This window comes from Pongo abelii, chromosome X (genome assembly GCF_028885655.2).
Source record: "Pongo abelii isolate AG06213 chromosome X, NHGRI_mPonAbe1-v2.0_pri, whole genome shotgun sequence".
Lineage (NCBI taxonomy): Eukaryota > Metazoa > Chordata > Mammalia > Primates > Hominidae > Pongo > Pongo abelii.
The window spans coordinates 7,007,300-7,028,873 of record NC_072008.2 but is presented as its reverse complement, the minus strand read 5'-3'; the positions used below and the strand labels follow the sequence as shown (position 1 = coordinate 7,028,873).

Below are 21,574 nucleotides of genomic sequence, written 5' to 3'. Positions count from 1 at the left end.
TGATTTATATAAAAAAATAATCTGGAAGACACCTGTCTTACACTTGAAAGAATCGGCATTCTAAGGAATAGGAGTGATGCTGCTGTGCAACAGTAGTCAGTGTCTAGACACTGCAGTTTATATTTCTTTGATTACATTTGGCAGTTATGCTAAATTTGGCACATTTATATGGTGTTTCGAAATTTTAAAAAACGTGCACATTAGAACAAGTTTTATAATGAAAAATAATGAGTTTTCACCTATCTGTAATAATGCCTCTGCAGAACATTGTTCTGTGGTCTACACTGTACTCTTCTGCTCCACAAGCAGTCTACTAAAGCTCCTTGGTCTCACATGAGACTCTTTGTTTCACAAGCAATCTCTAGAACTATTATCTTCTAAAAAGAGAAAATGAAGTGTTAAAGAGCAAGGGATATTAGCAGTATCATTTCAAAGTCTGTAGTATTCTCTGGTGGTTATTGTTGGTTGGAGAGACTTGCTTTACAAAGATGTTGGTGAGAATATTTGTTGACTGAGGAGTACACGTTATCTCTGAAAGCAGATCTTCAGGATGGCTCAAAATATTCTGGTTCTTTTTGAGTCTCTTGAATAGACAATATTTTGTACACATAAGCACTGTTATTTTTTTCTCCTTCATTAGCCACACAATATTTCCATGGATTGTAACTGTTTTCATCAGAAAAACTGTCATCCGGATGGAATTAATTCAGGAAATACTCTTTACTTACATGACAGTCATTGCAGACGTACAAAACTGAATAAGAACATAACTTAGCGTATTTTGTCTGTTAAACTTTAGTCATGACATGTTGGGGTTGGTTTCGAGATCTTTTTCCAGCACCATGGAAAACACAAGGGACAGAGAGAAGTGTTGCAATCCGCAGTGAGATCATTGTGTTACCTGTTCCAATTTAATTGCTCCTCAAATTAACTACATTTTTTTCTGTACATCTTTTGACCTAAGTTGTTTGTGAAGGATTAAGTCATTGCCTCCCTTTCCTTGGTTCCCAACAGTATGGCAGGGGCTTCTCACAGAGTCCTTTTGAAACTGTAAAACTGTCACCCTCGTATTAAAGCATTGGATATTCTTCATTGCAAAATGCCCGTAATTTTCAAGTTCTATGTGAATTTCAACAACATGGTATATGAAATGAATTTTTTTCATGAAAATATTTTCAAATATTTACCAAAATGTTAATAATTATTTCTCTAGGGGACAAAATGTATTTTAAAAACTACTTGAGAATTTTAATATTCCCTAATCTCTGAGTGAAGATGAAGGCTTGGGAAGCATGAAGTCGTATTCATTCACTGCTTATTTCAAAACTGTGTGAAAGGGATGGTGAATTCATCCTTCACATAGGCAAAGTCACTTAAAATGATATATTTTCAAAATTCACTTTAGGAAAGAATTGGCATGTATTCCATATTCAGAGTCAAAATAAACTGAGAATAAATAGATAAATATAAAGAATGCCTATCTCTTTGTAAACCAACAGTTAATACTGTACATAGTGGTAAAATAGTCATTCCATTTAAAAGTCAGAAATGAACTGTCTTAGTCTTTTCCAGCTGCCGTAACAAAATACCTCAGGCTAGAGTACTTAAACAACAGACATTTATTCTCTCACACTCCAGAAGCTGGAAGTGTGAGATCAAGGTGTGGGCAGGGCTGGTTCCTCCTCGGGCCTCTCTCCTTGGCTTGTAGACACTGTCTTTTCCCTGTGTCCTCACATGGTTGTCCTTCTGTGTATGTGTCTGTGTCCTCATCTCCTCTTCTTACAAGGACTTCAGTCCTATTGGATCAGAGTCCACCGTAATGACCTTGTTTAACCTTAATTACCTCCTTACAGGTCCTAGCTCCAAATACAGACACATTACGGTGGTTAATGAGCTTCAATGTAGGAATTGGAGGGAGGTGGAGCAAATTGAGTTAATAATACAAACAAAAAAGAATTTTCACTATCAATTTTAATTATCATTCTTCTAGAAACTCCAGTCAATGAATAACATCATTTAGTGTTTACATATATGGATCCGATGATGGCAAATCATCTCAGTTGTTTGTCTGACAGTGTCTGTATTTGACTTTCTATTCAAGGATGTTTTCACTGCATTTCACTGCATATTCAATTCCAGTTTAAGAGCAGTATTTTTTCATCTTTTAAATATGTAGCTTTCTTTTTACCTGACTCCTGTTTTCCATTGAAAAAGCAGCTCTTGGTCCTGCAGTCACACCTTTAAGGCAGTCTCTTTTTTTCTAGCTACCGTTCAGGTTTTGCTCTTGATCTTTGGTCTGTTGAGGTGTGGCTTACTTTGTGTTGATCTTGTTTGGACTTTTTAGATTTCCCTGGGGCTCTGCTTTGTTTTATGTATGGCTAAACCTCTCAGTCATTATCTCTTCGAATATGCCCAGGCTCATCTCTTAGGGTCACTTCCACACAACCAAACAGAAAAAAGGCAAACTCCAAGCAGTCCATATAAGCAGGAAGTCATGCCCAGGTATGGGTTATGCCACCAGCCAAGAGGACAAGGGGATTGGGGAGCTTGAATCTGAGCATATGCACCTGGAAAGAGTTAGACTGCAAGCTAGACCAGAAACCTGGCATGCAGATACCAGCCAGGTGGAGACCAACCCCTCACTGCCAGGAATCAAGTATGTTAGTAGGGCAGAAATCCAGGAAACCCAGAGAACCAAAAGCCAGTGTGTATTAGTCTGTTTTCACACTGCTAAAAAGACAGTGCCTGAGACTGGGCAATTTATAAAGGAAAGAGGTTTAATTGACTCACAGCTTTGCGTGGCTGGGGAGGCCTCAGGAAACTTAAAATCATGGCGGAAGGAGAAGCAAGTACCTTCTTCACAGTCAGCAGGACAGAAACTGAAAGAGCGAAGTGCCAGACTTAAAACCATTGGCTCTCGTGAGAACTCCCTCACTATCATGAGAACAGCATGGGGGAAACCACCCCCATGATCCAATCACCTCCCACCAGTCCCATGTGGGGATTACGGTTTGAGATGAGATTTGGGTGGGGACACAGAGCGAAACCACAGGGGATCTGCCAGAGGCCCAGGACAGAACACGCTGAAGGGTACCATTCCTTTACCGCTACTCGGGGGTGCATGCTGTTTGTCTCCCATGAAGGCAAAACCAAGAGCTGCTAAGCCTACCAACCAATAGAACAGTGCTTACCTAGCAAAGAAAGGCACAGACAAGATAGTTGCTGAAATAGGGAAAACTCACAGGAAACAGTTAGTATAAAGTATTCTCATATGCTGATGATCATTTGAAAATCACAAAATAACTCTAAATTTCTGCACAAGTAGGTCATCTACCACTTGTCATTCTAATCCCACACTAGGCACTTTAAGAACATGCGCCCCTGGGCTTTTGCTACACTCTTTTCTTACGTTAGTACCCACCTTGTGGTGACTGAGGGTACTCTTAATATCCCCAAGTCTGAGGAAACTGAGGCACAATTCGATTATCCACTTATGAAGTGGTGAAGCTGTGGATTAAACTTATAAGACATATCCACTTCACACTCCAGAAAACTTCATCATTCCCAACAGTATTGTCTTCAACCATTGGGAAAGAAATACTTTTCTTGGTAATTAGAGGAGATAAGCTGTTTGGTGTTTCATCGTCACTTTCCTGGTGTAGACTAGATACTTGTGGGTCTTTCCTGGGGCCAGTGAGTCCTAACATGTTTGAACATCTACCCATGCTATTTAAGGCAGCACACCAAACACATTCCTGCTTCAACTGCAGTATCTGTTTCATCAAGAAGAGTATTTTCCTTAAATAAGTTTGAGGTGCCTACTACTTGGGGAAATACTAAGCCTTTGGTATGCTTCTGCTCATCTAGTCATGAGATGGCTCCCTCATTACTTTGGTCTTAAGTTTTCTGAATCTGCTTCTGGAAAACACTGCAAAATGTCATTTTTGAGAACTGCTGCTTTGCAAATACTTTTCATGCCTATGTGATGTGCTGTTATTCTCTCTCATTTCCTTGCTAACATACAGTCATGTTTATGAAGCAAGTTATGAGCCAGTTAAGACTGGATCTGAGTCAGCTAGATATGCATACATTTTCAGCCACAGTGCAGGTTCCTAAAAGTCATCACATGTCTAGTCTCAAAGTTCTTATAGAATAGCATCTGATTATTATTAAGTAGATTTTTTAAGGCCTCTCAAGGATAAAGATCCGAGGTGTTATATCCATTGCTTTCCTCCCTCACGCTGTTTTTGACTTTTAATTCTTCCCTTTCTCCACTTTAATTTCTAGTCTCCCACTGCTAATTCTCCATATGACCCATCCCCACCACCACAACCCTCAACAGCCACCAGTGAGAATTCTTACCACCTGAACTTCACTGTGACAAAAATCAGCCTTGGACCTGTGGGCCAAATTGTTCCAAGAGTCCTGATGAAGTTCTCAGATTCAGGAAAAGCTAGGTTTCCTGATACCCTGTCTTAGTCAGTTTTGCATTGCTATAAAGGAATACCTGAGTGAGACTGGATAATTTATAAAGAAAAGAGGTTTATTTGGCTCACAGTTCTGCAGGCTGTACAAGAAGCATTGCACTGGCATCTGCTTCTGGTGAGGCCTCAGGGAGCTTCCACTCATGGTGGAACGGGAAGGGGAGCTGCTGTGTGCACAGATGACGTGGTGAGAGAAGAAGCAAGAGAAAGAGGAGAGGAAGGTGCCAGGCTCTTTCTAACAATCAGCTCTCGCAGGATTGAATAGAGAACCCACTCATTACCATGAGGGCAGCACCAAGCCATTCATGAGGCATCCGCCTGCATGACCCAAACACCCCCCTGTAAATCCCCATCTCCAACATTGGGGATCAAATTTCAACGTGGGGTTTGCATTTTCCTGCAAACTCATGTGCTGTGCATTCCCTCATGTCATCTATGAATGGTCACCTGCCCCAGGACTTCCTTGAAGGAATAGCTCAAATCATATTCTAAGAGTTCTGGGGGTAAAAAAGCAAAAAACTAACTCTACTGACTCCCTTGTTTGTCTCCCAGTGTTTATGGAGGGTGACCGGTGTTCACAGCCCTCTGCCAGGCATCGCAGATACAGAGGTCAAGGAGATAGACATAGCCCTGCCCCCGTGGAACTTGTAATATAGTTGGGGAGACATATGAAACCATTGCTCACATAAAGGTCTGATTGCCAATTATTACACAGGCTAGCAAGGGAAAGAACAGAGTCGATGACAGAACGGCTCTGGGCACCTAACTTAATTCAGGTCTTGTAAGGCCAAGGAGTGGGCCTCACTACAGAAATGGCGTGGAAGGTGAAATCAGGAAGCCGTAGAAGTCCAGTTTCTGAAAAGTTAGAACACAGATTCATCATACAACCCAGCAATTCTACTCTTTGATGTCTACCCCCCCCAAAAAAATGAAAACATATGTCCATCCAGAAACTTGTACATGCATGTTCACAGCAGCTCTATTGATAATAAAAGGAGGAAATGACAAGAAATTACCAAAAGAGAACAATGTGAAGGGCTGGGTGGAAGTTGGTTCTTCAATGAAATCTCACAAATTACCAGTGTTTCTAGTACTTCTTACCAACACTTACATGTATTCGCCCTAATTAGCTCGTGTGAAAAGGATCTTCCTGTATTTCTAACAAGTGTAATTTGGAGAGTAGATAGATCTCAGGTGAGGACTTTGGAGCATGCCAAATGTATTAATGGACTCAGTCCATTTTCTAACTTAACATCACTCGCTTACTTAGCAATACATGACGTTGGTGAGAAGAACCAGCAGAGGACACAGGAAGTAGAAGATGAGCTCACATCTGTCCATGATTTATATTGCATTTCAGTTTATGTTGTCATTGGAGACTTAGTTTGTGAAGGTAAGCCAATCCTTGCTTTGAGGAAAATATACATCTTTAGGGGAAGATGGGTCTTACTAGATGAAAAGATAATAAATGAAAAGAGGGAGAAGGGAATGCATGGTGGCCCCGAGAAGCCAGAGAAGACAATTACATGAACATGGACGTCAACCACCAAATGTTGTATAGGTCAAAAAAGAAAAGCAAAGGACTGGAGACCAAGCAGAAGGGCTCACACCCCTACCAGCTACTCAGGAAGATGAGGCTGGAGGATCTTTTGAGCCCAACAGTTTGAGACCAACCTGGGCAACAGAGAGAGACCCCTGTCTCAAAAAAAAAAAAAAAAAAAAAAAAAAAGAGAGACTGGGAAGTAGAAGCTGAGATGATATGAGGGTCACCTGTGGCTTGGACAGGATTAATGCAGGGACCATTGGAGATCAGAGACAAACTGGAGAAGGTTGCACTGAAGAAGCGGAGATCATGAATGTAGAAAGCTTGAGAAGTTTTTCCAATCAGGAAAGCCAAGACATGGGGCTGTCACTACAGGGCAAAATGGAGCCTGCAGGGAGTCATGCAAAAGTATTTGTCTCTTTTGTAGTTTGGTGTGACATGAGGGATTCAAAGAGAGTTGACAGAGGAGGGGAAGCTTTTAAACTCCAGATGATGAAAGAGCTCAGAAAGGAATCTTAACTTTCTTCCAAAGGGGAATGAGATGGACAGAGTTTAAATTTCTCTTTCAAAAAATGATGCCTTCGAGGGAACAGTAAGAGGAGAGCAGGCTAAGAGGCCAGCCAGGTGGACGAAAAGCATGTTTTTTTCACTTAAATTTGTGTAGTCCTGCAAGTGTAACACAGCCAGATAATTCCAGAGCTCCTGGGTCACAGTTCCCTCTATCTTCTCAGACCCCACTCAGCAGAAGAGATGTTTGTTTATGGCTCCGCCCAGGAAGCAACTGCAAGCTCCTATGACTTCAGCATCTGAAAAGTACTTCAGATCCAAACTCTCGCTTCCTGCCCTGAACGGAGCTCATCCCCACTCTCCTGTCACTCTGCATAAGATTCCAGGGTGACATTGTCAGATGTGGTCATTAATCTTTTAAAAATGCAAATCCCCTCAGAACGTGACTCTGCTCATCGCCTGTTTAATCAGATCGCTTCCTTCTCATTTGTAGCTGAGAAGTGCTTTGAAGAGGGAAGCAAGGAAGAGGGCAAGGAAAGAAGGGGAGGATGAGAAGCAAAGCACTTTTGAAGAAGAAGCACAGCAGGAGAGGAAGTAGGTTTGAGTGGGTACTTGTTAGGACGCTGGAGAGGTTGAGTGTAACAGGCCAGAAAGAAAGAGGGAGCTAAGAAGAGGGGTGTCAAGAGATGGGGAGAGGGGGTCTTAGGAAGGGGATGACAGTATACTGCATGATGTCCCGAGCACTCATGTCTGTTATTCAGTTCTTGGGTGGAGGAGGTAAATGTGCATGTGGGAAGACAGGATTAGAAAGCTACCATCTGAGCTGTCCGGGGCCTTTCTTGAATATCAGAGGAGCCCAGTACCATTCTTAAAAGTAGAACACTGCATGCATGCTACAAAATTCAAGCACTTATTTTCCTTGCACAATTCAGGGCCTGCTGTCTTCTTTGAAAACTCAGTGGCGCCCCTACTGTGGGCAGCACAAATGTAGCAAGATCAGGTTTGGAGAGGAGCATGCCCTGTACTCTCCAGGGAAGAGTGTCCAGTGTCTGGAGGCAAATCACTGCGACCTTTTTTTGTCCCCCTGCCCTTTCCTGGGACACTTCCCCAGGGCAGCTTTTCCAAGAGCCCTGCAGTAGCAGGGACTTGGCTGGCTCTTTTCTATGGTGGGCACAGATTGGATGGGAGTATCCTGTCCTGAACGAGCTTCTAGAGCAGACCCCCAGCTCCGGGTAGGCACAGGTGCCCAGACATGAGGGTCTGCATATGAGGGTGATGTTGTGTGGGTCCAGCTTTCCAGGGGAAGCAGAATTGGGGCCCAAGTTCATAAAGAATCCCACCCCCACACCAGTGCCCAGGGTGGGGATGCAGGCCAAGGGGCTGACCACGGGTGCTGGGAGAATTCCTCCATGCTGAATTTTCAGCCTTTGTTTGGATAGAGAGTTATATGAAAATGGCAGATGTCTGTGTGATGGTCCCTTACCTGTGAAGGTCAGAGGTGGTGAACTCACAGAAAGAAACCCAAAATTCTGTGTTTTAGGATTGGAATGGTTAGTATTCCTCTTCCTAACCCAACCATGTTATGGCCTGGAGGGCATTTTTAAACATTATTCTGTGCCATTTTCTGCACTGATTGGAGTCTGCATTTCTCCCAAACAATGTCAATATTATGCCCCCAAATTAGACACTTACTCATAGCAGCACCCATGAAGATAAAGTTTTGAACTTAACACTGGATAGTCATTTCCAAACCAACATTGTTATACATTATTTAAAGAAAGTCTTTGCACCCCCATTAGGCTGCTCAGGCAGCCATAACAAAGTCCCACATACGGGAATGCTTAAACCGCAGAAATTCTTCTTACCGTTCTAGAAGCTAGAGGTGTGAGATCAAGGTGTCAGCAGGGATAGTGCCTCCTGAGGCCTGTCTCCTGGGCTTGTAGATGGTGTCTTCTCCCTGCATCCTCACAGGGTCGTCTCTCTGTGGGTGTCTGTGTCCTCATCTCCTCTTCTTGTAAGGACACCAGTCCTATTGGATTAAGGCCTACCCATGTGACCTCATTTTACTTTAATTTCCTCCTTAATGACCCATCTCCAAATACAATCACATTCCGGGTACTGGGTGTTAGGATTTCAACAGAAGAGTTTTGGGGTAGGCATGGCACAATTCAGTCTGTAACATTTCTCTTATATAATGCACTTGTAAATATCAGATTAATTTTCAAATAAACCTTGTTGATGGTTGCTTCAAATCTGCCTTTCTTTTAAAAATATCTGTTGTGAGATATTCAAAGGAAAACCTTCCTTCATTAGAAATGAAGGGACACACTTGTAATCCCAGCACTTTGGGAGGCCAGGGCAGAAGATCACTGAGCTGAAAAGTTTAAGGCCAGCCTGGGCAACATAGGGAGACCCAATCAATACAAAAAAAACCTTAAAAATTAGTGGGGCATGGTGGCAAACACCTGTAGTCCCAGCTACTCAGGAGGCTGATGCAGGAGCATCACTTGAGCCCAGGAGTTCAAGGCTGCAGTGAGCTATGATTGTGCCACTATACTCCAGCCTGGGCAACAGAGCAATACTCCATCAATCAATAAATAAATAAATACAGAAATAGACCCCATCTCTAAATAAATAAATGCATACATAAGTGAATGAATGAAATGAAGGAACAATCTGAGGAAAGAACGATATTCATCCCAATGGGATCTTGAGCTCTGAGTAAACCTAGAATTTTCTTCCATCCTTTAAATGTATGACTTTTTTTCCTATAATTTCCTTTTTGTTGTTTTAATATAAGTATATAGTAACATGAAGTGACTAAGTAATATGTATTCATTTCTTCCCAATCACAATGGTATGAGTTTTGAGAATAATATTGGTCTATTTATCAATTTTGAGCTTTTTTCCCTACCCATTGCACTATACTACTGGGAAGAATCCGTGTTCTTTTTAAACCTTTTAGTTTGTTTACGTCAGTCAAATGCTACAAGCAAGAGGTATCAAAACTAGTGTCTTTCTGTAATCTCTCAGAAATCTACACACTTCACCTAATTTTAATTATTTTTAAAGATTATATTAAGCATCATGAAAATGAAAAGAACCCCCTACGTGTTCACTGTTGGGAGCTCTGAGGGTGATTTGTACAACAAATCGGGATCCTCTTTCGTGTATTGCCAGCCTAAGTCACATAGTCCAGATGGATGCTCCCTAATATTTCATGTAAATATCTGCTATGCTCACCTGGGCCAAATGTCTCCTGCACTCATCTGGGCCAACATTTTGGGAACTCCCAAGAGAAGGCTTTCTGCACAACAGCATGTTGAGCTCAAGTGGGAAAAACGTACTCTATAGCACAGATAAAATGGGAGGGAAAGAATAAAATGGAAATTAAGGTAAAAGGATATATATATATCTACATCCTCTGGTGCATTTCAGTCAAATAGCTTAGAATTGAATGTGGCTGTCTATATAAGCAATCTAATTGTTTTGGATTAAAGAAAAAAAGGATGGCTATATACGTCCCTCTAATAGAATTACAGTTCCTCATCAGGTTTGTTGCTGTAGCTCCTCATCCTCATTAATAGCATTTTTGCATAGTCTGTCCTTATAGAGCATTAAAACTGCCATCATTATACTGGTAAAATTTTCTGTGCCTTATACCTGTGACTTTTTGGATTTGAGTAGATTAGACATTCTCTTCAGTCCTCCCCTCACCCCATGAGATTCATTGGAAAGAATAAAAAAGGAATGAATTTGAAAGAAGGAATTTATCTTTTCTTTTCAAATGGTAGTATATTTTTGTCTCATTTCCTTTATGAAACCAGTCCAAAGCAAACAAGAGAATAAGAAACAAACAAATGTTCTTTGATGAAGCTGCAGATCCCCTATAACCCTGGATCACGGTAGATGCAGGAAGATAGCCAAGTGTATGAGAAGTGGTTGGAGGTATTTGGGAACTCCAAGAGGAGGTGTCTTTCTATGTGTGACTCAGGCACAGTGGACCCAGCTCATAGTTAACCAAAGTGGATGGGTGGCACACATTGAAAGGAAATGTGTTTATCCCATGCTTAGAAAGTTAAGATCAAGGTTCATGGCCTGGTTTTGGAAGCCTACATCATGTTTCAATCATGGCATAGGATAGAAGGAAGAGTCAATAAGATAAAAGCTACCTGGCCGTCTTTGCCCAAAGCTGCCTGGTGAAGATAAGTCAAGGTAAAATAATCACATTAAAATGTTCTGTAAAATGCACAGCCTCCTTGTGAGCCTGGAAGATGTCTGCTATGCTGGACCAGATAACCCACAGGCCAAGTCCAGCTGAGAAAAATCCTAGAGATAACAGACTGAAACCCAGTCTTCCCATTTGTTTAGCACATTCCTCTTCCCCTTTCCCCAGAACTTTGCCCAAAATTCTAGTCCAAAAAGATGAGGAACAATGCTACTTAAAAAGGGTGGAGCCAGCCAGGGGCCTTTAAAATGGTGCTGAAATGAAAAAAGAAGAACAGAACATGATTTATGAAGATGAGAACCGGAAAGATTATATACCACAACGCAGCCAAAAACCATGAACAAAGTTATTTCTAAGGAATCAATTAAAGACAATATGGTTTCTCTGAAATGAGAATTTAAAGAAGCAATATAAGGCTTTAAGGAAGAACTGATAATACATTAGGTTAGACGGGAATGAAAAGTGAGTGGATAAAGCCTCAGAAATAAATTAGTAATAAATGAGAATGAAAAGGGAGTAGACAGAGTCTTGGAAACAAATTAGAAACAAATGAGAATAAAAACGGAATAGGCAGAGCCTCAGAATCTCAGAGAGAGAGACACAAAAAGAGACCAAAATCAAAGGTCACGATAGAAGCAACAAAAAGGAGATGAGACACCACTGAAGGAATTCGAAGGATGGTTTTGAGAAGAAAAAATGAGCATGTGAGATGGAAAAGAACAAAAAGTAAAAGATGGAAGACCGAGATAGAGAAAAAGAGGGGGATGGGAGGGGGTGGTAGGGAAGAGATCAAATATCTATAACACTAAATGCCTTGCATGGGTTACAAAATGAATGGAACATGAAAACAAATTTTCAAAGATACAGTTCAAGGTGAAATTCCTGAAATACAATGAAATTTGAATCTGCAGACAGAAATAGTCCAAGAATTACAAGGCTGTGTTTATATTGAATAATTAACAAATATCCCAATAAATTCCTGGTATTTGAAGTTATGAAAAGAATTCTGTGGATATTCAGAAAAAAAAACCTAGGAGGCTAAGATTTCTTTATGTGACATATGAAATGCTAGAAGACAGTGGGGCAAGATACAAAAAGTCCTTGTCCTTTTTATGTTGCTATAAAAAATACCTGAGGCTGGATAATTTATAAAGGAAAAGGGATGATTTGACTTATGATTCTGGTGGCTGGAAAGTTCAAAATTGGGCATCTTCATCTGGTGATGGCCACAGCCTGCTCCCACTCATGGCAGAAGAGGAGGGGAAGCCAGCATGTGCAGAGATTACATGAGCGAGGAAGCAAGAGAGAAACCGGGGAGATGGCCCGCTCTTTTAACAACCAGGTCTTGCAGGAACTAATAGAGGAAGAATTCATTCACCATCAGGAGAGGACATTAATCTATTCAATGGGAGGGATCTGTCCCCATGACCCAAACACCTTCTATTAGGCCCAGCCTCCAATATTGGGGACTAAATTTCAACATGAGCTTTGGAAGTGTCAAATATCCAAACCTTAACAGTGTTTAGGGAAAGAAAATGTGCCCCAAGAATGCAACCAAACAAACTTCCATAAACTTCAAAGGCTACAAATAGCTATGTACAAACATACAACTCAGGAAATATATATTCATGAAGAAAACAAATGAGTAAAGGTTGGATCCTCAGCAACTGAGAGGACCTGTGTCTAAAAGATTTCTTGTAATCTTTAAGGATGCATTATGGTTAAATCTGTGGAAATTATGGTCACAGAGAAGAAAACAAATACCATCAACTGTGACAATGTAGAGATAATGTAACCAATTAAAAATAAAATAGCAAGTGCAGTTGAAACTGAAATTGACATCAAGGGGACACTGATTTTCTCATTTTTAGTTCCAAGATTCCAATATACATTGTTTTAAAACTCAGGCAAAACTGCATGTACAGCATGTGTATTCATTTCAGAAAAATAATTGCGTAAGTGGTTAATGACACCAGGAAACCTAATTTTTGCAGGCTATGTATATATTACCTCAAAATAAGAATATTATAGCATTATATTCATTTTAAGAATATTTAGTAATAAACCCATATATATCTTATAAAAAGTTGTAGTCTATTTTGTTCCAATACAATAAAAATCATTGATATTAATTAAGCAACTTCTATACAGAAGGTGAGTAGTTTTCAACTGTGAGTCTGTTTTGTCTTAAGGAAGTTAATATCCCTTAATCCAAACTTTCAAAATAGTGTTCAAGGAACAGGAATGTTATTCTTAAGTTGAAAATACTTTGCCCATACACATAATCTAGTTGAATCCATAAAGAGATTGTGGTATTTTGATACCTAATAATTTCTTTATAAAAAAAGAATTTATCCCCTAATAAAATTAAAAATAACTCTCTATGAAGATAGAGAACTAGACCTGCTGATGTTAAAAATGAAAAACTCAGTTGGATGTTGCAGGTTTTCATGAGCAGCAGAGTGTCAGACCATTGGACATGAGCTGTTTCATTTTGCATTTCATAGCCCTGTGTCCAGAAACTTGATTTTGAAGATTAGACAAAGTGGGGAGCAGAGGGCGGTATGGGCCAGTCCTGTAAATTTTGCAGTTCTGCATAGATAATTAGATAGATACACAATAGATAGATCATAGATGGATAATTATGATGATGATGAAGATAGATGCATACATATATAATACATACATAGATGCATGGATGGACAGATTTGTTTTTTGTAAAAATTAAAATTATAAGAAATACCCACAAGACTCTACAATAATAATTAGAACTAAATCTCTAAGAGATGTATGTCTTGACATTCCGGGCCAGAAATGACATTTTTCTTCTTTTTTAAATACCTTTCCTAGAAAGAGTTGGCATGATGAATACTTCTTGAGGATACTGTTGAAAAAAATCTCCACATAGAAGTTTGAACTTTTCATGTAAAAAAAGTGCATGTGTGAATCCAGAAAGCACATTTGTGTTACTCAGTATCACCACTTACATCAATGGGGATGGTTCAACTTCAAGTTACATAATACCTGAGTCAGATTGGCTGAATCAACATGGACGTGGCTTTGTCAAGTTAAGGAAAGGACCAAGGTAGGGCTGGTGCCCTGCTTTGTCTTGTCCCATCCATACCCTTTATTCCAAATCTCTCTCTTCCTCCCTACCCTACCCCATAGCCAGCAAACTGTAATATGTCCTCAAATGTTTCTTAAAATATTCTTCTCAACTTCTTGCCTTAATTAAAACTAGGTTGTCCTCTGAGGACCCTGACTCTGTTCCTATTTGTCATCGCTTAGGACTTGGGTGGGTCATAGACATGACTGCTGCTTCAGGACCATCTCCCTTCCTTTCACCTTGAAAAGTCCTGTCTCTTGACAACTCATGCTATTCTGCTCTGTTGGCATTTACCCCTCTCTCTTTGCTGTCTTCTGTCAGTCTGCTGGTCACACCCCAATGTGTATTAACAATTGAAGCTCTGGGATTCGCATGATACTTTCCACCTCACTCTTAGCAGTACATTGGCTTGGTTCAGCATCCATGTTGATGCCCTCGCTCCACTCCAGTTGTTCTTCCCTGAACTTTGTCATCACCACCTTTGGCACCCCCTTTAAAATCCCAATGTACCGATTCTCTCCAACCCCTAGACCATGAGCTCTAGGGAGCCAGGAACTATATGTTCCATACATTCACCCACTCCACACCCCACACTCAGCCCCTGCCACATAGGACATGCTCAACAGATATTTGTTGAACAAATTAATGCCAAAATCAATTTTCCTGTCTTTTACAAATTCATTATTAAATGAAAACTTTAGACTTATTCTCAAGTTTCAGACAGAAAGTCTCTTTTTGGAGGTTGAGAAGATATTTATTTTTAATTAAGGCATAATCTACATTTAATAAAAATGCATAACTGCATTACTCAAGGTTCTCTAGAGGGACAGAAGTAGTAGGATAGATGTATATATAAAGGGGAGTTTGTTAAGGAGCATTGACTCACATGATCACAAGGTGAGGTCCCACAATAGGCCATCTGCAAGCTGAGGATCCAGGAAGTCAGTCTAAGTCCCAAAGCCTCAAAAGTAGGGAAGCCGACAGTGCAGCCTTCAGTCTGTGTTCAAAGATCTGAGTCCCAAAGTTGAAGAACTTGGAGTCTGATTTTCGAGGGCAGGAAGCATCCAAGTGGGAGAAAGATGTAGGCCAGAAGACTAAACCAGTCTAGTCCTTTCACATTCCTCTGCCTGCTTTTATTCTACCATGCTGGCAGCTGATTAGATGGTACACACCCAAATTGAGGAAGAGGCTGCCTCTCCCAGTCCACTGACTCAAATATTAATCTCCTTTGACAGTACCCTCATAGACACACCCAGGAGCAATACTTACATCGTTTCAATCCAATCAAGTTGACACTCAATATTAACCATCACAATAACTTTTTGTGGTTTTTTAAAATTTTATTTTGAGTTGTAGGATCTTTTTGTATATTCTGATGAGTTTACACAAATATATTCACCTGTGAAAACATCATCCTAATAAAGATATAGAATATTTCCATCACTCCAGAAAATTTCCTGACATCACCAACCCCCAAAACTTCAGGCAACTGCTGTTCTTATTACCATGGCTTTCATGTTGCCTCTTCTAGAACTTTATATAAATGGAATCATGCAACATATTCTATTTTGTATCTGGCCTATTTAACAACATACTATTTCTGAGATTTATATGTGTTTCCGTTGCAGGTAACAATAGTTATTCCTTTTTTTAATCTGTTAGTAGTATGTCATTATATGACTGTGTAACAGCATGTTTATCCATTCATCCTTTGATAAGCATTTGGATTCTGCTCCATTTGAAGTTATCATGAATACAGTGCTACAATGAATATCTGTGTACACGTCTTTCTGTGGATGAATATATGCTTTCATATCTCTTTGGTATGTATCTATAAGTGGAATCGTTGAGCCATAGGGTAGTTATTAAAAGTGGTTGCACCATTTTATATTCTCACGTCAATACATGAGCATTCCAGTTGCTCCACATCCTCATCAAAACTTAGTATTGTCAGTCGTTTTAACTGTAGCCATTCTAATGGGTATGAGTATCTCATGGTTTTACTTTTTATTTCCTTGATAACTAATAATATTGAGCATCTTTTCATGTGATTGCTAGCTATTTGCATTTCCTTTTTTGGGAACTTTTTGTCCAAATAATTTGCTCATTTTCTATTTTTTCATTTTTTGCTTGTGTTTTTGTTTTATTTTTGTCTTTTTATGTTGAGTTTTAGAATTCCTTTACATATTCTGAACACAAATACTTGGTCTCAAAGTCAGTGAATTGCCTTTTCATCTATCTTGAAGAGCAGATGTATTTTTGATGAAGCACAATTTATGATTTTTTAATGTTTAGTGCCAGGTATTTGTAGAAGGAGTCTTTGTCTACCTTTGTTTTATTGTAAAAGCTTTGCAATTTTAGATTTTACGTTCAGGTCAAATCTCAGTTAATCTTAATTTAATGCTTGTGCAGAGTATGGGGTAAGGGATCAAAGTTCATTTTTATCCATATAGGTATCCAGTTTTTCCAATTCCATGTGTTGAAAAAGACTATTCTTTTCCCATTGACTTGCATTGCCAGCTTTGTTTAAAATCAATGGACTGCGTAAGTGGCAGGCAGTTTTTTTTTTTTTTTTTTTTAAATATAATTGAGCCTTTAAAAAGGCCAATCTTTGTTAAAAGTTAAACAAAAGTTAAAAGTGATGATGACAAAGACCTAACTCGCTGTCCTTGTGGCTTTAAAGCAGATGAGGGAGCAGTGGAGCGAGTTTAGCGTGGAAGGGTGAAGCAAGCTTTAGGGACAATCATCATTACGTCTCGGGGGAAAGGTGAGACTTTCTTTATACCCAGAGATACATGTCAGCCAATTCTGTTCAGGTTGCATTGCCTCTGATGCCAGTGTCTGAGCATTACCTATTACATCTGTCAGAGACATTTGAAGAAGAGCAACTCCATCTTGAATAAAGGCTGGGTAAAATGAGGCTGAGACCTACTGGGCTGCATTCCCAGACAGTTAAGGCATTCTAAGTCACAGGATGAGACAGGAGGTCGGCACAAGACACAGGTCATAAAGACCTTGCTGATAAAACAGGTTGCACAGAAGCCAGTGAAACTCCACCAAAACCAAGATGACAACGAGAGTGACCTCTAGTCATCCTCACTACTACCTTCCCACCAGCGCCATGACAGTTTACAAATGCCATGGCAACATCAGGAAGTTACCCTATGTGGACTAAAAAGGGGAGGTATGAATAATCCACCCCTCGTTTAGCATATCGTCAAGAAATAACCATAAAATGGGCAAGCAGCAGCCCTTGGGGCTGCTCTGTCTATGGAGTAGCCATTCTTTTAGTCCTTTACTTTCTTAATAAACTTGCTTTCACTTTATGGACTCGACCTGAATTCTTTCTTGGTGAGATCCAAGAACCCTCTCTTGGGGTCTGGATCTGGACCCCTTTCCTATAACACATCCACCCTAATTGTTTTATTTTTGGCAAAATAATGTTAGAGCCAGTAACGTCTGAGAGGCCAACGTTCCATGGCCTCTTGCATATGAGGAAGGGCAGTTTACAGAGGGACTAAATGAGTCACCCAGTGTCACCTTGTCAGTGTGTGCCAGAGCCAGAACTGTGCCCAGGCTAGAGAGTGGCCTCCCCTCTCTTCAAGCATGTTCTGGAATGTGTGTTTTGCATACTGTTCGTCCCACAAGATGACCTGAGCAGGGGCTGTGCAGGTCTGGGATGCGGGGTGCTATGCCATCCTCTTGGAAATACTCTAAGCTTTTCAGCATGGTTAAGGATTTGAGAAGCATCCAACACAGAACACTGTTTGATTTTGTTTAACTCAGCTTCCCCAATCTCATTTCATCACAGAAGCCTTTTATCAAGTAGCTTGTATTAACTTGCTTCAAAACATTCCCCGAGAGATGTGGATCTAGCACACCATGGGGCAGGTCATGTTAGTTTTCTCCTGTCGTTATTCTTGTCATCTGGATGGCAAACATTTACATGGGTTATCAATACTAGGTTGTGTTGGCCACCATGAATCTAAAACCCCTGGTAGGTCTTGGTATTTCCTAAAGATGATTTACTTAGATTCCTATAGCAGAGTAAAATGAGAAGGAAAGATAGAAATAGCCAGTGTTTTGGTGAGGACTGACATAATAATTTTTAAAAAATACACCTGATTTTGCATTCTGAATCCTCTAGCCTCCTCAGCATGGGGATGGAGAATTGGAATGGGGCAAGACACACACATGCACATGCACATACACACAAGCAGACATGCACCCACAGAAATAGTCCTCTGAGAATTCATTTAAGATTGGCTTAGAAGAGCTTTAGAAAAAAAAATGTGAACCTTTCTGAAACTCTCAATGCCTCAAAATTAATCTTTGTTGAAATAACATTTTCAAGACCCTTTTTAGGAGCCTGCTCCCAATCTCCATCATTCCTCCAGCCAATGAGTGTTGGGTAAAGTGAATGAGATCAAATTGCCAATTAATGAAGGCTATTGATTTACTCCATGGCAATGAACAGGTTATCCCCAGAAGGTGGCCTGTGAAATGCTTCATTGAATTCCACAAATAAATAAGGGAATTTCTCCCCACCACTGTAATCCCTCAAGTGCCAGTGTCTGCAGGGATATTTTCTTTTACGGCATACTAAATGAAAATCTATCAGGAGATTGAAATTGGCACTAATAAGTGAGCATTTCTCACCTCTATCACCTTGGGCTTGGAGATGCCCTTGATATGTTCGATTCCTCCCCCTACATGGGGTTTGCCTGGGAAGTCTCTATTACTTAAATTGTATCTTTTCCATATGTCGTTATTTAAGCGACCACTTTCCTCAAAATAAAGACTGAGAACCACCATTAGAAGTATGCTGTTATGAGCTGAGTCGAGGCCCCCTCACCCAATCCATACATTGAAGTCCTAGCCCCCAGGACCTCAGAATGTGACTGTATTTGTAGGTAGGGCCTTTAAAGGAGTGATTAAGGCAAAGGAGTCCAATCTTTTGGCTTCCCTGGACCACATTGGAAGAAGAATAATTGTTGTGGGCCAAACATAAAATACACTAACGATAGCTGATGAGCGAAAAAACAGGTCCGTGTTTAAATCTCATGTTTTAAAAAAGTACGAATTTGTGTTGGGCAACATTCAAAGCTGTCCTGGGCTGCATGTGGCCCTAGGGCTGCAGAATGGACAAGACTGGATTAAGGTAAAACAAGGTCACTAGAGTGGGCCCTAATCCAACAGGGCTGGTGTCCTTATAAGAAGAGGAGATGAGGACATAGACCTACACAGAGAGGGAACACCATGTGAGGACACAGGGAGAAGACAGCATCTCCAAGCCCAGGAGAGAGGCCTCAGGAGGAACCAGCCCCGCTCACACCTTGTCTCAGATTTCCAGCCTCCAGGACTGCAAGAGAATCAATGTCTGTGGTAAGCGGCCCGGTCCGTGGTGCTTTGCTATGTCAGTCCGGGCAAACCCATACAGATAGATGCTTATGAAATCTTCCCAGTCACGTGGTTTGTACATTTCAAGCAGCCCTTTTTACCCATTTCATTTGGTGGCTGGCCGAGTGGAGTACCTTTTAGTTCCCATAACTCTAGAACTGAGCTCCATCAATGCCTCTATTGCTGCCTCATTCCAGTCAAGCTTATTTCTCTGGTACTGCTTCCCTTGTCTTCCAAGCCTGACCCAGTTTTTCCCCAGAACATCTTTACACAGACCAGCTGCTCCCACATTCCCACTGTTGACTTCACTCTCTTACTCCCTGGATGAGTCGGGGCCTCTCATGCCAGCTTTAGTGATCACGTGACTTGGCCTGTGTGATCTTGTGACTGGGCAGAGTAACTTGGCTAGGATGCAAAATAGCCCGATTTTTTTGGATACAATTATGTACAGTACCTTGCCAATAATTTGAATTTTCTTGTCTCTATTGAGATATCTGTACTCAGTAATACAAGTTTATGAGTCTCACACTGGATAAAAAACGAGCCATTATCTTCCTCCTTAAAATATATAGACTATATATAGTAGTACAGAAAGACTATATTATCATTTGATATATAGTCTAGACTATGTATCTATTATATATATCTATATATTTTTATTGAATGATAATATTGTCTATCTGTACTAGACTATATATCAAATAATAATAAAGTCTATCTATGAGTTTGCTAGGACAATATATAGACAATATCATTCTATATATAAACTATATGTAGAATAATATAGTCTAGACAATATATAGACAGTATATAAACTTTATATAAAATATATATAAAATATATATAGAATAATATAGTCTACATAAACTATATATAGAAAAATATAGTCTATATAGTCTATATGTAGAAAATATATAGACTATAATGTAGTCTATAGTCTATAAATAGAATATATCCTATATATTTATATATATTATATATTCTCTTTATATATATTCTCCTTTACATATATTCTCTCTATATTATCATATATATATGTGTGTGTGTGTGTGTGTGTGTATGTATATACACACACATATATATATGTCTTCCAGCTTTGCAAGTGAAGTGTGAAAAAGTTATCTTAGGATAAGCTCAGAAGAATCAGAGAAATATTAGAAGACACCTGCGTACATGGTAGGTTCTGCAGCAAAGGTTTACTTATTCGGTTGTTAGCAGGCAGCACTTGAGCCAACTTCTGCAGGTGGCAGTTTTCGGTGTTGGCTCGTGGCCACGGTTTTATCCTGGTGTGGCAGGCTCAGCTGGGAGACCTGCTGGTAACCGGGCATAGGGGAGCAGGGCTGCGATGGGAGAATGAGCTGAACCTGCCGGGAATGGTTCTGGCATGAGACGCTGTGCAAGCTAAACACAGTGTGTCACACATGTGCATGGTTTGGGTATCATGGATACCTGAGGGAATGCAATGAGAGGTTTCCAGGAAACCAATAAAATTATGAAGTCAAACTCCAGCTGGTGAGCACTGGCAGGATAATTAAGTTTCCTGAGGAAAGATTTCTTCCTAAGGGAAGATTTAGGTATCAAAATCCCAGTCATTGTGGACAGCACCATGGGACAGAGTCCAATCCTAGAGGAGAGAGAATCCCAGGTTTCCTTGTCAGACACACCAGGGTTCCCCAACCTTGATGCTACTGACATTTAAAAAGATTATTCTTTGCTGTGGGACATCGTCTGTGTACCATCAGCACTACTGACATTTAACAAGATCGTTCTTGGCTGTGGGAGGGGGTCTATGCAACATGGGATGTGCAGCATCATCCCTGGCCTCTTCCCACTAGATGCCAGTTGCACCCGCTCCCAGTGGCGGAAACCAGCAATGTCTCCAGATATTACCAAATGTTCACAGGTGATAGGAGGGTGGGCATCACCCTGGATGGAGACCCATGGAGCGAGACCAACCGCATGGGGGCCACAGAGAATCTCAGCACCATGGACAAGATCAAGAAAGGCACGCTGGGTGGACGCTGGGTGCCACTTCCCAAACTGCAAAGGTGATGCTGGATATCTGGCACACTGTCAGAAGGATCTGAGGGCACGATTCTGCAGGAAAGAATTGAACGATCCATCAGTGGCATCTGACCAAAGCAGAGGAGCAGGGATAGTGGCGTTTCTGCCATGTCTTTGTCATTGCAGACCCAAGAGACAGCAGGGAAGGGAATGGTGTGACTTGATGGGCCTCTGATAATGGGTCTGCTTTGCAACAGGAATCAGCACCATTCCCTGTAGGCAAGGAGCACTGAGCCTGCAGC

At 40.6% G+C, this 21,574-nt stretch overlaps 1 protein-coding gene across 2 annotated transcripts in view; it reads left to right on the top strand.

Moving 5' to 3' along the window:
- Positions 1–21,574, top strand: part of PUDP (pseudouridine 5'-phosphatase) — a 441,859-nt gene that overhangs the window by 99,415 nt on the left and 320,870 nt on the right. The window lies entirely within an intron of this gene.